The following is a 16768-nucleotide window of genomic DNA, read 5'->3' on the forward strand; positions in this document are numbered from 1 at the left end:
TTAATGCAGTGGATGTGGTTTATCTGGAAATGGGTAGTGCAGCGGACGTGGTGTATCTGGACATGCGTAATGCGGTGGAGGTGGTGTATCTGGACATGGGGAATGCAGTAGACATGGTGTATCTGGACCTGGGTAATGCAGTAGACGTGGTGTATCTGGACATGGGTAATGCGGTGGAGGTGGTGTATCTGGACATGGGTAATGCAGTGGACGTGGTGTATCTGGACATGGGTAATGCAGCAGACGTGGTGTATCTGGACATGGGTAATGCAGTGGACGGGTGTATCTGGACATGGGTAATGCAGTAGACGTGGTGTATCTGGACATGGGTAATGCAGTGGAGGTGGTGTATCTGGACATGGGTGATGCAGTAGAAGTGGTGTATCTGGACATGTGGAATGCAGTAGACATGGTGTATCTGGACATGGGTAATGCAGCAGACGTGGTGTATCTGGACATGGGTAATGCAGTAGACGTGGTGTATCTGGACATGGGTAATGCAGTGGAGGTGGTGTATCTGGACATGGGTGATGCAGTAGACGTGGTGTATCTGGACATGGGTAATGCAGTAGACGTGGTGTATCTGGACATGGGTAATGCAGTAGACGTGGTGTATCTGGACATGGGTAATGCGGTGGAGGTGGTGTATCTGGACATGGGTAATGCAGTGGAGGTGGTGTATCTGGACCTGGGTAATGCAGTAGACGTGGTGTATCTGGACATGGGTAATGCAGTGGATGTGGTTTATCTGGACATGGGTAATGCGGTGGAGGTGGTGTATCTGGACATGGGTAATGCAGTAGATGTGGTGTATCTGGACATGGGTAATGCGGTGGAGGATGTGTATCTTAACATGGGTAATGCAGTGGACGTGGTGTAACTGGACATGGGTAATGCAGTAGACGTGGTGTATATGGACATGGGTAATGCGGTGGAGGTGGTGTATCTGGACCTGGGTAATGCAGTAGCCGTGGTGTATCTGGACATGGGTAATGCGGTGGAGGATGTGTATCTGGACATGAGTAATGCAGTGGACGTGGTGTATCTGGACATGGGGAATGCAGTAGACGTGGTGTATCTGGACATGGGTAATGCAGTGGAGGTGGTGTATCTGGACATGGGGAATGCGGTGGAGGTGGTGTATCTGGACATGGGGAATGCAGTAGACATGGTGTATCTGGACCTGGGTAATGCGGTGGAGGTGGTGTATCTGGACATGGGTAATGCGGTGGAGGTGGTGTATCTGGACATGGGTAATGCAGTAGACGTGGTGTATCTGGACATGGGTGATGCAGTAGACATGGTGTATCTGGACATGGGTAATGCAGTGGACGTGGTGTATCTGGACATGGGTAAATGCAGCAGACGTGGTGTATCTGGACATGGGTAATGCAGTAGACGTGGTGTATCTGGACATGGGTAATGCAGTGGACGTGGTGTATCTGGACATGGGTGATGCAGTAGACGTGGTGTATCTGGACATGGGTAATGCAGTGGACGTGGTGTATCTGGACATGGGTAATGCGGTGGAGGTGGTGTATCTGGACATGGGTAATGCAGTGGATGTGGTGTATCTAGATATGGGTAATGCAGTGGACGTGGTGTATCTGGACATGGGTAATGCAGTAGACGTGGTGTATCTGGACATGGGTAATGCAGTAGACGTGGTGTATCTGGACATGGGTAATGCAGTGGACGTGGTGTATCTGGACATGGGTAATGCAGTAGACGTGGTGTATCTGGACATGGGTGATGCAGTAGACGTGGTGTATCTGGACATGGGTAATGCAGTGGACGTGGTGTATATGGACATGGGTGATGCAGTAGACGTGGTGTATCTGGACATGGGTAATGCAGTGGACGTGGTGTATCTGGACATGGGTAATGCAGTGGAGGTGGTGTATCTGGACATGGGTAATGCAGTGGACGTGGTGTATCTGGACATGGGTAATGCAGTAGACATGGTGTATCTGGACATGGGTAATGCAGTGGACGTGGTGTATCTGGACATGGGTGATGCAGTAGACGTGGTGTATCTGGACATGGGTAATGCAGTGGACGTGGTGTATCTGGACATGGGTAATGCAGTGGAGGTGGTGTATCTGGACATGGGTAATGCAGTGGACGTGGTGTATCTGGACATGGGTAATGCAGTAGACGTGGTGTATCTGGACATGGAGAATGCAGTAGACGTGGTGTATCTGAACATGGGTAATGCGGTGGAGGTGGTGTATCTGAACATGGGTAATGCAGTGGAGGTGGTGTATCTGTACATGGGTAATGCAGTGGATGTGGTGTATCTGGACATGGGTAATGCAGTGGACGTGGTGTATCTGGACATGGGTAATGCAGTGGATGTGGTTTATCTGGACATGGGTAATGCAGCAGACGTGGTGTATCTGGACATGGGTAATGCAGTGAATGTGGTTTATCTGGACATGGGTAATGCAGCGGACGTGGTGTATCTGGACATGGGTAATGCGGTGGAGGTGGTGTATCTGGACATGGGGAATGCAGTAGACATGGTGTATCTGGACCTGGGTAATGCAGTAGACATGGTGTATCTGGACCTGGGTAATGCAGTAGACGTGGTGTATCTGGACATGGGTAATGCGGTGGAGGTGGTGTATCTGGACATGGGTAATGCAGTGGACGTGGTGTATCTGGACATGGGTAATGCAGTAGACATGATGTATCTGGACCTGGGTATTGCAGCAGACGTGGTGTATCTGGACATGGGTAATGCAGTGGATGTGGTTTATCTGGACATGGGTAATGCAGCGGACGTGGTGTATCTGGACATGGGTAATGCGGTGGAGGTGGTGTATCTGGACATGGGGAATGCAGTAGACGTGGTGTATCTGGACATGGGTAATGCGGTAGACGTGGTGTATCTGGACATGGGTAATGCGATGGAGGTGGTGTATCTGGACCTGGGTAATGCAGCAGACGTGGTGTATCTGGACATGGGTAATGCAGTGGACGGGGTGTATCTGGACATGGGTAATGCAGTAGACGTGGTGTATCTGGACATGGGTAATGCAGTGGAGGTGGTGTATATGGACATGGGTGATGCAGTAGACGTGGTGTATCTGGACATGGGTAATGCAGTGGACATGGTGTATCTGGACATGGGTAATGCAGTAGACGTGGTGTATCTGGACATGGGTAATGCAGTAGACGTGGTGTATCTGGACATGGGTAATGCAGTGGACGTGGAGTATCTGGACATGGGTGATGCAGTAGACGTGGTGTATCTGGACATGGGTAATGCAGTGGACGTGGTGTATCTGGACATGGGTAATGAAGCAGACGTGGTGTATCTGGACATGGGTAATGCAGTGGACGTGGAGTATCTGGACATGGGTGATGCAGTAGACGTGGTGTATCTGGACATGGGTAATGCAGTAGACGTGGTGTATCTGGACATGGGTAATGCAGTGGACGTGGTGTATCTGGACATGGGTAATGAAGCAGACGTGGTGTATCTGGACATGGGTAATGCAGTGGACGTGGAGTATCTGGACATGGGTGATGCAGTAGACGTGGTGTATCTGGACATGGGTAATGCAGTAGACGTGGTGTATCTGGACATGGGTAATGCAGTAGACGTGGTGTATCTGGACATGGGTAATGCAGTGGACGTGGAGTATCTGGACATGGGTGATGCAGTAGACGTGGTGTATCTGGACATGGGTAATGCAGTAGACGTGGTGTATCTGGACATGGGTAATGCAGTGGACGTGGAGTATCTGGACATGGGTGATGCAGTAGACGTGGTGTATCTGGACATGGGTAATGCAGTGGATGTGGTTTATCTGGAAATGGGTAATGCAGCGGACGTGGTGTATCTGGACATGGGTAATGCGGTGGAGGTGGTGTATCTGGACATGGGGAATGCAGTAGACATGGTGTATCTGGACATGGGTAATGCAGTGGACGTGGTGTATCTGGACATGGGTAATGCAGCAGACGTGGTGTATCTGGACATGGGTAATGCAGTGGACGGGGTGTATCTGGACATGGGTAATGCAGTAGACGTGGTGTATCTGGACATGGGTAATGCAGTGGAGGTGGTGTATCTGGACATGGGTGATGCAGTAGACGTGGTGTATCTGGACATGGGTAATGCAGTAGACGTGGTGTATCTGGACATGTGGAATGCAGTAGACATGGTGTATCTGGACATGGGTAATGCAGTGGACGTGGTGTATCTGGACATGGGTAATGCAGCAGACGTGTTGTATCTGGACATGGGTAATGCAGTGGATGGGGTGTATCTGGACATGGGTAATGCAGTAGACGTGGTGTATCTGGACATGGGTAATGCAGTGGAGGTGGTGTATCTGGACATGGGTGATGCAGTAGACGTGGTGTATCTGGACATGGGTAATGCAGTAGACGTGGTGTATCTGGACATGGGTAATGCGGTGGAGGTGGTGTATCTGGACATGGGTAATGCAGTGGAGGTGGTGTATCTGGACCTGGGTAATGCAGTAGACGTGGTGTATCTGGACATGGGTAATGCGGTGGAGGTGGTGTATCTGGACATGGGGAATGCAGTAGACATGGTGTATCTGGACCTGGGTAATGCAGTAGACGTGGTGTATCTGGACATGGGTAATGCGGTGGAGGTGGTGTATCTGGACATGAGTAATGCAGTAGACGTGGTGTATCTGGACATGGGTGATGCAGTAGACATGGTGTATCTGGACATGGGTAATGCAGTGGACGTGGTGTATCTGGACATGGGGAATGCAGTAGACGTAGTGTATCTGTACATGGGTAATTCAGTAGACGTGGTGTATCTGGACATGGGTAATGCGGTGGAGGTGGTGTATCTGTTCCTGGGTAATGCAGTAGACGTGGTGTATCTGGACATGGGGAATGCAGTGGACGGTGGTTTATCTGGACATGGTAATGCAGCAGACGTGGTGTATCTGGACATGGGTAATGCAGTGGATGTGGTTTATCTGGACATGAGTAATGCGGTGGAGGTGGTGTATCTGGACATGGGGAATGCAGTAGACGTAGTGTATCTGGACATGGGTAATGCAGTAGACGTGGTGTATCTGGACATGGGTAATGCAGTAGACGTGGTGTATCTGGACATGGGTAATGCAGTGGATGTGGTTTATCTGGACATGGGTAATGCAGCAGACGTGGTGTATCTGGACATGGGTAATGCAGTGAATGTGGTTTATCTGGACATGGGTAATGCAGCGGACGTGGTGTATCTGGACATGGGTAATGCGGTGGAGGTGGTGTATCTGGACATGGGGAATGCAGTAGACATGGTGTATCTGGACCTGGGTAATGCAGTAGACATGGTGTATCTGGACCTGGGTAATGCAGTAGACGTGGTGTATCTGGACATGGGTAATGCGGTGGAGGTGGTGTATCTGGACATGGGTAATGCAGTGGACGTGGTGTATCTGGACATGGGTAATGCAGTAGACATGATGTATCTGGACCTGGGTATTGCAGCAGACGTGGTGTATCTGGACATGGGTAATGCAGTGGATGTGGTTTATCTGGACATGGGTAATGCAGCGGACGTGGTGTATCTGGACATGGGTAATGCGGGTGGAGGTGGTGTATCTGGACATGGGGAATGCAGTAGACGTGGTGTATCTGGACATGGGTAATGCGGTAGACGTGGTGTATCTGGACATGGGTAATGCGATGGAGGTGGTGTATCTGGACCTGGGTAATGCAGCAGACGTGGTGTATCTGGACATGGGTAATGCAGTGGACGGGGTGTATCTGGACATGGGTAATGCAGTAGACGTGGTGTATCTGGACATGGGTAATGCAGTGGAGGTGGTGTATATGGACATGGGTGATGCAGTAGACGTGGTGTATCTGGACATGGGTAATGCAGTGGACATGGTGTATCTGGACATGGGTAATGCAGTAGACGTGGTGTATCTGGACATGGGTAATGCAGTAGACGTGGTGTATCTGGACATGGGTAATGCAGTGGACGTGGAGTATCTGGACATGGGTGATGCAGTAGACGTGGTGTATCTGGACATGGGTAATGCAGTGGACGTGGTGTATCTGGACATGGGTAATGAAGCAGACGTGGTGTATCTGGACATGGGTAATGCAGTGGACGTGGAGTATCTGGACATGGGTGATGCAGTAGACGTGGTGTATCTGGACATGGGTAATGCAGTAGACGTGGTGTATCTGGACATGGGTAATGCAGTGGACGTGGTGTATCTGGACATGGGTAATGAAGCAGACGTGGTGTATCTGGACATGGGTAATGCAGTGGACGTGGAGTATCTGGACATGGGTGATGCAGTAGACGTGGTGTATCTGGACATGGGTAATGCAGTAGACGTGGTGTATCTGGACATGGGTAATGCAGTAGACGTGGTGTATCTGGACATGGGTAATGCAGTGGACGTGGAGTATCTGGACATGGGTGATGCAGTAGACGTGGTGTATCTGGACATGGGTAATGCAGTAGACGTGGTGTATCTGGACATGGGTAATGCAGTGGACGTGGAGTATCTGGACATGGGTGATGCAGTAGACGTGGTGTATCTGGACATGGGTAATGCAGTGGATGTGGTTTATCTGGAAATGGGTAATGCAGCGGACGTGGTGTATCTGGACATGGGTAATGCGGTGGAGGTGGTGTATCTGGACATGGGGAATGCAGTAGACATGGTGTATCTGGACATGGGTAATGCAGTGGACGTGGTGTATCTGGACATGGGTAATGCAGCAGACGTGGTGTATCTGGACATGGGTAATGCAGTGGACGGGGTGTATCTGGACATGGGTAATGCAGTAGACGTGGTGTATCTGGACATGGGTAATGCAGTGGAGGTGGTGTATCTGGACATGGGTGATGCAGTAGACGTGGTGTATCTGGACATGGGTAATGCAGTAGACGTGGTGTATCTGGACATGTGGAATGCAGTAGACATGGTGTATCTGGACATGGGTAATGCAGTGGACGTGGTGTATCTGGACATGGGTAATGCAGCAGACGTGTTGTATCTGGACATGGGTAATGCAGTGGATGGGGTGTATCTGGACATGGGTAATGCAGTAGACGTGGTGTATCTGGACATGGTAATGCAGTGGAGGTGGTGTATCTGGACATGGGTGATGCAGTAGACGTGGTGTATCTGGACATGGGTAATGCAGTAGACGTGGTGTATCTGGACATGGGTAATGCGGTGGAGGTGGTGTATCTGGACATGGGTAATGCAGTGGAGGTGGTGTATCTGGACCTGGGTAATGCAGTAGACATGGTGTATCTGGACATGGGTGATGCAGTAGACGTGGTGTATCTGGACATGGGTAATGCGGTGGAGGTGGTGTATCTGGACATGGGGAATGCAGTAGACATGGTGTATCTGGACCTGGGTAATGCAGTAGACGTGGTGTATCTGGACATGGGTAATGCGGTGGAGGTGGTGTATCTGGACATGAGTAATGCAGTAGACGTGGTGTATCTGGACATGGGTGATGCAGTAGACATGGTGTATCTGGACATGGGTAATGCAGTGGACGTGGTGTATCTGGACATGGGGAATGCAGTAGACGTAGTGTATCTGTACATGGGTAATTCAGTAGACGTGGTGTATCTGGACATGGGTAATGCGGTGGAGGTGGTGTATCTGTTCCTGGGTAATGCAGTAGACGTGGTGTATCTGGACATGGGGAATGCAGTGGACGTGGTTTATCTGACATGGGTAATGCAGCAGACGTGGTGTATCTGGACATGGGTAATGCAGTGGATGTGGTTTATCTGACATGAGTAATGCGGTGGAGGTGGTGTATCTGGACATGAGGAATGCAGTAGACGTAGTGTATCTGGACATGGGTAATGCAGTAGACGTGGTGTATCTGGACATGGGTAATGCAGTAGACGTGGTGTATCTGGACATGGGTGATGCAGTAGACGTGGTGTATCTGGACATGGGTAATGCAGTGGACGTGGTGTATCTGGACATGGGTAATGCAGTAGACGTGGTGTATCTGGACATGGGTAATGCAGTGGATGTGGTTTATCTGGACATGGGTAATGCAGCGGACGTGGTGTATCTGGACATGGGTAATGCGGTGGAGGTGGTGTATCTGGACATGGGGAATGCAGTAGACGTGGTGTATCTGGACATGGGTAATGCAGTAGACGTGGTCTATCTGGACATGGGTAATGCGGTGGAGGTGGTGTATCTGGACCTGGGTAATGCAGTATACGTGGTGTATCTGGACATGGGTAATGCGGTGGAGGTGGTGTATCTGGACATGGGTAATGCAGTGGACGTGGTGTATCTGGACATGGGTAATGCCATGGAGGTGGTGTATCTGGACATGCGTAATGCATTGGATGTGGTGTATCTGGACATGGGTAATGCAGTGGACGTGGTGTATCTGGACATGGGTAATGCAGTAGACGTGGTGTATCTGGACATGGGTAATGCAGTGGACGTGGTGTATCTGGACATGGGTGATGCAGTAGACGTGGTGTATCTGGACATGGGTAATGCAGTGGACTTGGTGTATCTGGACATGGGTAATGCAGAGACGTGGTGTATCTGGACATGGGTAATGCGGTGGAGGTGGTGTATCTGGACATGGGTAATGCAGTGGACGTGGTGTATCTGGACATGGGTAATGCAGTGGACGTGGTGTATCTGGACATGGGTGATGCAGTAGACGTGGTGTATCTGGACATGGAGAATGCAGTAGACATGGTGTATCTGGACCTGGTAATGCAGTAGACGTGGTGTATCTGGACATGGGTAATGCGGTGGAGGTGGTGTATCTGGACATGGATAATGCAGTGGACGTGGTGTATCTAGACATGGGTAATGCATTGGAGGTGGTGTATCTGGACATGGGTAATGCAGTGGACGTGGTGTATCTGGACATGGGTAATGCAGTAGACGTGGTGTATCTGGACATGGGTAATGCGGTGGAGGTGGTGTATCTGGACATGGGTAATGCAGTAGATGTGGTGTATCTGTACATGGGTAATGCAGCGGACGTGGTGTATCTGGACATGGGTAATGTGGTGGAGGTGGTGTATCTGGACATGGGGAATGCAGTAGACATGGTGTATCTGGACATGGGTAATGCGGTGGAGGTGGTGTATCTGGACATGGGTAATGCAGTGGACGTGGTGTATCTGGACATGGGTAATGCAGTGGAATGGTGTATCTGGACATAGGTGATGCAGTAGACGTGGTGTATCTGGACATGGGTAATGCAGCGGACGTGGTGTATCTGGACATGGGTAATGCAGTGGATGTGGTGTATCTGGACATGGGTAATGCAGCAGACGTGGTGTATCTGGACATGGGTAATGCAGTGGAGGTGGTGTATCTGGACATGGGGAATGCAGTGGATGTGGTGTATCTGGACATGGGTAATGCAGTGGACATGGTGTATCTGGACATGGGTAATGCAGTAGACGTGGTGTATCTGGACATGGGTAATGCAGTAGACGTGGTGTATCTGGACATGGGTAATGCAGTGGACGTGGAGTATCTGGACATGGGTGATGCAGTGGACGTGGTGTATCTGGACATGGGTAATGCAGCAGACGTGGTGTATCTGGACATGGGTAATGCAGTGGATGTGGTTTATCTGGAAATGGGTAATGCAGCGGACGTGGTGTATCTGGACATGGGTAATGCGGTGGAGGTGGTGTATCTGGACGTGGGGAATGCAGTAGACATGGTGTATCTGGACCTGGGTAATGCAGTAGACGTGGTGTATCTGGACATGGGTAATGCGGTGGAGGTGGTGTATCTGGACATGGGTAATGCAGTGGACGTGGTGTATCTGGACATGGGTAATGCAGCAGACGTGGTGTATCTGGACATGGGGAATGCAGTGGAGGTGGTGTATCTGGACATGGGTAATGCAGTGGACGGGGTGTATCTGGACATGGGTAATGCAGTAGACGTGGTGTATCTGGACATGGGTAATGCAGTGGAGGTGGTGTATCTGGACATGGGTAATGCAGTGGACGGGGTGTATCTGGACATGGGTAATGCGGTGGAGGTGGTGTATCTGGACATGCGGAATGCAGTAGACATGGTGTATCTGGACCTGGGTAATGCAGTAGACGTGGTGTATCTGGACATGGGTAATGCGGTGGAGGTGGTGTATCTGGACATGGGGAATGCAGTAGACATGGTGTATCTGGACCTGGGTAATGCAGTAGACGTGGTGTATCTGGACATGGGTAATGCGGTGGAGGTGGTGTATCTGGACATGGGTAATGCAGTGGACGTGGTGTATCTGGACATGGGTAATGCAGCAGACGTGGTGTATCTGGACATGGGGAATGCAGTGGAGGTGGTGTATCTGGACATGGGTAATGCAGTGGACGGGGTGTATCTGGACATGGGTAATGCAGTAGACGTGGTGTATCTGGACATGGGGAATGCAGTAGACATGGTGTATCTGGACCTGGGTAATGCAGTAGACGTGGTGTATCTGGACATGGGTAATGCGGTGGAGGTGGTGTATCTGGACATGGGTAATGCAGTGGACGTGGTGTATCTGGACATGGGTAATGCAGTGGACGTGGTGTATCTGGACATGGGTAATGCAGCAGACGTGGTGTATCTGGACATGGGTAATGCAGTGGACGGGGTGTATCTGGACATGGGTAATGCAGTAGACGTGGTGTATCTGGACATGGGTAATGCAGTGAAGGTGGTGTATCTGGACATGGGTGATGCAGTAGACGTGGTGTATCTGGACCTGGGTAATGCAGTAGACGTGGTGTATCTGGACATGTGGAATGCAGTAGACATGGTGTATCTGGACATGGGTAATGCAGTGGACGTGGTGTATCTGGACATGGGCAATGCAGCAGACGTGGTGTATCTGGACATGGGTAATGCAGTGGACGGGGTGTATCTGGACATGGGTAATGCAGTAGACGTGGTGTATCTGGACATGGGTAATGCAGTGGACGGGGTGTATCTGGACATGGGTAATGCAGTAGACGTGGTGTATCTGGACATGGGTAATGCAGTGGAGGTGGTGTATCTGGACATGGGTAATGCAGTGGACGTGGTGTATCTGGACATTGGTAATGCAGTAGACGTGGTGTATATGGACATGGGTAATGCGGTGGAGGTGGTGTATCTGGACCTGGGTAATGCAGTAGACGTGGTGTATCTGGACATGGGTAATGCGGTGGAGGATGTGTATCTGGACATGAGTAATGCAGTGGACGTGGTGTATCTGGACTTGGGGAATGCAGTAGACGTGGTGTATCTGGACATGGGTAATGCAGTAGACGTGGTGTATCTGGACATGGGTAATGCAGTAGACGTGGTGTATCTGGACATGGGTAATGCAGTGGAGGTGGTGTATCTGGACATGGGTAATGCGGTGGAGGTGGTGTATCTGGACATGGGTAATGCAGTAGACATGATGTATCTGGACGTAGGTATTGCAGCAGACGTGGTGTATCTGGACATGGGTAATGCAGTGGATGTGGTTTATCTGGACATGGGTAATGCAGCAGACGTGGTGTATCTGGACATGGGTAATGCGGTGGAGGTGGTGTATCTGGACATGGGGAATGCAGTAGACGTGGTGTATCTGGACATGGGTAATGCGGTAGACGTGGTGTATCTGGACATGGGTAATGCGATGGAGGTGGTGTATCTGCACCTGGGTAATGCAGTAGACGTGGTGTATCTGGACATGGGGAATGCAGTAGACGTGGTGTATCTGGACATGGGTAATGCAGTAGACGTGGTGTATCTGGACATGGGTAATGCGGTGGAGGTGGTGTATCTGGACATGGGTAATGCGGTGGAGGTGGTGTATCTGGACCTGGGTAATGCAGTAGACGTGGTGTATCTGGACATGGGTAATGCGGTGGAGGTGGTGTATCTGGACATGGATAATGCAGTAGACGTGGTGTATCTGGAGATGGGTAATGCAGTGGACGTGGTGTATCTGGACATGGGTAATGCAGTGGACGTGGTGTATCTGGAGATGGGTAATGCAGTGGACGTGGTGTATCTGGACATGGGTAATGCAGTGGACGTGGTGTATCTGGACATGGGTGATGCAGTAGACGTGGTGTATCTGGACATGGGTAATGCAGTGGATGTGGTGTATCTGGACATGGGGAATGCAGTAGACGTAGTGTATCTGTACATGGGTAATGCAGTAGACGTGGTGTATCTGGACATGGGTAATGCGGTGGAGGTGGTGTATCTGTACCTGGGTAATGCAGTAGACGTGGTGTATCTGGACATGGGGAATGCAGTGGACGTGGCTTATCTGGACATGGGTAATGCAGCAGACGTGGTGTATCTGGACATGGGTAATGCAGTGGATGTGGTTTATCTGGACATGGGTAATGCGGTGGAGGTGGTGTATCTGGACATGGGGAATGCAGTAGACGTAGTGTATCTGGACTTGGGTAATGCAGTAGACGTGGTGTATCTGGACATGGGTAATGCAGTAGACGTGGTGTATCTGGACATGGGTGATGCAGTAGACGTGGTGTATCTGGACATGGGTAATGCAGTGGACGTGGTGTATCTGGACATGGGTAATGCAGCAGACGTGGTGTATCTGGACATGGGTAATGCAGTGGATGTGGTTTATCTGGACATGGGTAATGCAGCGGACGTGGTGTATCTGGACATGGGTAATGCGGTGGAGGTGGTGTATCTGGACATGGGGAATGCAGTAGACGTGGTGTATCTGGACATGGGTAATGCAGTAGACGTGGTCTATCTGGACATGGGTAATGCGGTGGAGGTGGTGTATCTGGACCTGGGTAATGCAGTATACGTGGTGTATCTGGACATGGGTAATGCGGTGGAGGTGGTGTATCTGGACATGGGTAATGCAGTGGACGTGGTGTATCTGGACATGGGTAATGCCATGGAGGTGGTGTATCTGGACATGCGTAATGCATTGGATGTGGTGTATCTGGACATGGGTAATGCAGTGGACGTGGTGTATCTGGACATGGGTAATGCAGTAGACGTGCTGTATCTGGACATGGGTAATGCAGTGGACGTGGTGTATCTGGACATGGGTGATGCAGTAGACGTGGTGTATCTGGACATGGGTAATGCAGTGGACGTGGTGTATCTGGACATGGGTAATGCAGAGACGTGGTGTATCTGGACATGGGTAATGCGGTGGAGGTGGTGTATCTGGACATGGGTAATGCAGTGGACGTGGTGTATCTGGACATGGGTAATGCAGTGGACGTGGTGTATCTGGACATGGGTGATGCAGTAGACGTGTTGTATCTGGACATGGGTAATGCAGTGGACGTGGTGTATCTGGACATGGGTAATGCAGAGACGTGGTGTATCTGGACATGGGTAATGCGGTGGAGGTGGTGTATCTGGACATGGGGAATGCAGTGGACGTGGTGTATCTGGACATGGGTAATGCAGTGGACGTGGTGTATCTGGACCTGGTAATGCAGTAGACGTGGTGTATCTGGACATAGGTAATGCGGTGGAGGTGATGTATCTGGACATGGATAATGCAGTGGACGTGGTGTATCTAGACATGGGTAATGCAGTAGACGTGGTGTATCTGGACATGGGTAATGCGGTGGAGGTGGTGTATTTGGACATGGGTAATGCAGTAGATGTGGTGTATCTGGACATGGGTAATGCAGTGGATGTGGTTTATCTGGACATGGGTAATGCAGCGGAGGTGGTGTATCTGGACATGGGTAATGCAGTGGACGTGGTGTATCTAGACATGGGTAATGCATTGGAGGTGGTGTATCTGGACATGGGTAATGCAGTGGACGTGGTGTATCTGGACATGGGTAATGCAGTAGACGTGGTGTATCTGGACATGGGTAATGTGGTGGAGGTGGTGTATCTGGACATGGGGAATGCAGTAGACATGGTGTATCTGGACCTGGGTAATGCAGTAGACGTGGTGTATCTGGACATGGGTAATGCGGTGGAGGTGGTGTATCTGGACATGGGTAATGCAGTGGACGTGGTGTATCTGGACATGGGTAATGCAGTGGAAATGGTGTATCTGGACATAGGTGATGCAGTAGACGTGGTGTATCTGGACATGGGTAATGCAGTGGACGTGGTGTATCTGGACATGGGTAATGCAGTGGACGTGGTGTATCTGGACATGGGTAATGCAGCAGACGTGGTGTATCTGGACATGGGTAATGCAGTGGAGGTGGTGTATCTGGACATGGGGAATGCAGTGGATGTGGTGTATCTGGACATGGGTAATGCAGTGGACATGGTGTATCTGGACATGGGTAATGCAGTAGACGTGGTGTATCTGGACATGGGTAATGCAGTAGACGTGGTGTATCTGGACATGGGTAATGCAGTGGACGTGGAGTATCTGGACATGGGTGATGCAGTAGACGTGGTGTATCTGGACATGGGTAATGCAGTGGACGTGGTGTATCTGGACATGGGTAATGCAGTGGATGTGGTTTATCTGGAAATGGTTAATGCAGCGGACGTGGTGTATCTGGACATGGGTAATGCAGCAGACGTGGTGTATCTGGACATGGGTAATGCAGTGGATGTGGTTTATCTGGAAATGGGTAGTGCAGCGGACGTGGTGTATCTGGACATGCGTAATGCGGTGGAGGTGGTGTATCTGGACATGGGGAATGCAGTAGACATGGTGTATCTGGACCTGGGTAATGCAGTAGACGTGGTGTATCTGGACATGGGTAATGCGGTGGAGGTGGTGTATCTGGACATGGGTAATGCAGTGGACGTGGTGTATCTGGACATGGGTAATGCAGCAGACGTGGTGTATCTGGACATGGGTAATGCAGTGGACGGGGTGTATCTGGACATGGGTAATGCAGTAGACGTGGTGTATCTGGACATGGGTAATGCAGTGGAGGTGGTGTATCTGGACATGGGTGATGCAGTAGAAGTGGTGTATCTGGACATGTGGAATGCAGTAGACATGGTGTATCTGGACATGGGTAATGCAGCAGACGTGGTGTATCTGGACATGGGTAATGCAGTAGACGTGGTGTATCTGGACATGGGTAATGCAGTGGAGGTGGTGTATCTGGACATGGGTGATGCAGTAGACGTGGTGTATCTGGACATGGGTAATGCAGTAGACGTGGTGTATCTGGACATGGGTAATGCAGTAGACGTGGTGTATCTGGACATGGGTAATGCGGTGGAGGTGGTGTATCTGGACATGGGTAATGCAGTGGAGGTGGTGTATCTGGACCTGGGTAATGCAGTAGACGTGGTGTATCTGGACATGGGTAATGCAGTGGATGTGGTTTATCTGGACATGGGTAATGCGGTGGAGGTGGTGTATCTGGACATGGGTAATGCAGTAGATGTGGTGTATCTGGACATGGGTAATGCGGTGGAGGATGTGTATCTTAACATGGGTAATGCAGTGGACGTGGTGTATCTGGACATGGGTAATGCAGTAGACGTGGTGTATATGGACATGGGTAATGCGGTGGAGGTGGTGTATCTGGACCTGGGTAATGCAGTAGCCGTGGTGTATCTGGACATGGGTAATGCGGTGGAGGATGTGTATCTGGACATGAGTAATGCAGTGGACGTGGTGTATCTGGACATGGGGAATGCAGTAGACGTGGTGTATCTGGACATGGGTAATGCAGTGGAGGTGGTGTATCTGGACATGGGGAATGCGGTGGAGGTGGTGTATCTGGACATGGGGAATGCAGTAGACATGGTGTATCTGGACCTGGGTAATGCGGTGGAGGTGGTGTATCTGGACATGGGTAATGCGGTGGAGGTGGTGTATCTGGACATGGGTAATGCAGTAGACGTGGTGTATCTGGACATGGGTGATGCAGTAGACATGGTGTATCTGGACATGGGTAATGCAGTGGACGTGGTGTATCTGGACATGGGTAATGCAGCAGACGTGGTGTATCTGGACATGGGTAATGCAGTAGACGTGGTGTATCTGGACATGGGTAATGCAGTGGACGTGGTGTATCTGGACATGGGTGATGCAGTAGACGTGGTGTATCTGGACATGGGTAATGCAGTGGACGTGGTGTATCTGGACATGGGTAATGCGGTGGAGGTGGTGTATCTGGACATGGGTAATGCAGTGGATGTGGTGTATCTAGATATGGGTAATGCAGTGGACGTGGTGTATCTGGACATGGGTAATGCAGTAGACGTGGTGTATCTGGACATGGGTAATGCAGTAGACGTGGTGTATCTGGACATGGGTAATGCAGTGGACGTGGTGTATCTGGACATGGGTAATGCAGTAGACGTGGTGTATCTGGACATGGGTGATGCAGTAGACGTGGTGTATCTGGACATGGGTAATGCAGTGGACGTGGTGTATCTGGACATGGGTGATGCAGTAGACGTGGTGTATCTGGACATGGGTAATGCAGTGGACGTGGTGTATCTGGACATGGGTAATGCAGTGGAGGTGGTGTATCTGGACATGGGTAATGCAGTGGACGTGGTGTATCTGGACATGGGTAATGCAGTAGACATGGTGTATCTGGACATGGGTAATGCAGTGGACGTGGTGTATCTGGACATGGGTGATGCAGTAGACGTGGTGTATCTGGACATGGGTAATGCAGTGGACGTGGTGTATCTGGACATGGGTAATGCAGTGGAGGTGGTTTATCTGGACATGGGTAATGCAGTGGACGTGGTGTATCTGGACATGGGTAATGCAGTAGACGTGGTGTATCTGGACATGGAGAATGCAGTAGACGTGGTGTATCTGAACATGGGTAATGCGGTGG

The sequence above is a fragment of the Leptodactylus fuscus genome, chromosome 5, assembly GCF_031893055.1.
Source record: "Leptodactylus fuscus isolate aLepFus1 chromosome 5, aLepFus1.hap2, whole genome shotgun sequence".
In the NCBI taxonomy this organism is placed as follows: Eukaryota; Metazoa; Chordata; class Amphibia; order Anura; family Leptodactylidae; genus Leptodactylus; species Leptodactylus fuscus.